Below are 1928 nucleotides of genomic sequence, written 5' to 3'. Positions count from 1 at the left end.
AAAAATAATGAATGATTATATTATTTAATTTGAATAATTAATATTTTGAGTCTAAACTATATTTTATAAAATAAAATTAATATGTTTATTTTATGATTTAAATTAGAAACAATTAATTGAACATAGCAATATGATGATAAATAATGTTCCTAAATATTTTTAATAAAGTATATTTGGTTTTAAAATTACTCTACCTTCAAATTTTATCAAAATATCTATACATATCTATCCATATTCTTTTATAAAATCCTAATTTCTAACCCTAATTCCCAAATCAAACTTAGAAACCCTAAATTCCTAAATTGAGAAACCCTAACCCTCACTCCCTCACCACACTCAACCGTACCCCCACCCCCTTTCCTTTCCTAAACTTAAAAATCACACAGAACTGAGAAAGAAATGCAGAGAATGAGAGGAAGAAGAGAGAGCTCGGAATCGGAGAGGAAGGAGCCACACTCTACGCCGTCCAGTTCACCGCCACCACCGCGTCTCGCCTGCGCCATCGCCTCCACTGAGCGATTACCGTCATCGCGCGAGAAAGGAGACGGAGCTCCCGAGGGGTTGTTGAGCCACTACGGTCGCCGTCGTCTCGGCTGACCCCACCGGCGTTGGACCCATCGCACGCGTAGTCGCCCAAGGAGCGCCGCTGACCATCGCTGCTGCCACTAGGGTTTACCACCGTTGCTCTGCCTTGCTATTGCCATCAGAGCCGCCTCTGAGGAAGGGAGCCCGAACACCATCGCTGGGAATGAGGCTTAGCCATCGCCGAACAGAACGCAATGGTACTGAGAGGTATCACCATTGATGACGCCAAAGCTCGACAAGGACTGTAGCGCCGTCGTCGAACCACCACGCTGCTGTAGCTATCGCCGAGAAGGTTGTTAGAGCTTGCCGAGGATACTGTTCTGATTCTGAAGCAATTTATCCATGTCACAACTCATCTTTATCTCCTTTTCTGCCTCTGCCTCTGAATTCTGCATGTTGTCGGAGGCCTCTGCCATCGGGAACCAACATTCGAGCTGCCTAGGAAACCACCATTAGAACCACTACTATTTTGGTAAGCTTCACCCTGTTTTGATTCTTCCTTGTCGCCCAATTTGTCTCTATTGTGAAGCCTGTCGTTAAGACTGTTTGTATTAAACAAAATTGTCACTTTAAGTTACTCTACACCGCCACAGATGCCACCGAGGTCGTTGGTTCTTGTCAAGAGTACTATTCTGGTTCTGAATCGATTAGTTCGTGCCACTGCTGCTGCTGAGAAGTGATCAGAAATGCCGCTGCTATTAGTTCGGTTCAAGGTTGTTGCCACTGCGAATTAAAAATAAAAGAAGGCTTTGTTGCATTTGAATATTGAATTTCGGCTAATCGAGGTAGGGAATTTTATTTTTAAAGTTAAACGTTTTTAATTTAGAATGCCTACAAAGTTATTTGGATAAGTGCAAATGGTTAATAATAGTTAAGAATTTCTTAATTGACAAGAATGACTTGAAATGTGTTTGAGAATGGATAGCTATTGTGATTTTTCTGAGTTATGATTCGAATTAAATATGGTTGTGAACGGTGATTAAACTGGTGTTATTTACTAAATTAGGATATGTTGAGTTAATTATTAAAAAGAAAAAATGACATGTTAATGATTGATGAATTGAGTTTGAATTGTGATTGGTTTTGTTGCGGTGAATGATTAACTGGTGATATTGATTTTGATTTGAGGCTGTAACTATTATCGATTTTCTGATTGTTGGAATTACTGAGAATCCTGTTATTTGATTATGTTGAGCTGGTTGCCATAGGCTGGTTTGCTTGATGGTTGCAAATTGACTGAAATTCTGATCTTTGATGGACTTATATTGAATTGAATGGTGTGCTGGTTATTTGATATATTATAACGGTAGAGGATTTGGTTAGTGACTGATTAAAGATTGGTT

The 1928-nt window shown here is 39.7% G+C and overlaps 1 long non-coding RNA gene across 1 annotated transcript; it reads left to right on the top strand.

Annotated features, from left to right (window-relative positions):
- Positions 1010 to 1266, top strand: LOC110267578. The gene is made up of 2 exons (XR_002355347.1): positions 1010 to 1071; positions 1127 to 1266. It is a non-coding gene; the product is annotated as an uncharacterized LOC110267578 (long non-coding RNA).

Source organism: Arachis ipaensis, chromosome B10 (assembly GCF_000816755.2).
Source record: "Arachis ipaensis cultivar K30076 chromosome B10, Araip1.1, whole genome shotgun sequence".
Taxonomy (NCBI): Eukaryota; Viridiplantae; Streptophyta; class Magnoliopsida; order Fabales; family Fabaceae; genus Arachis; species Arachis ipaensis.
This window is presented reverse-complemented; position numbering and strand designations above follow the sequence as displayed.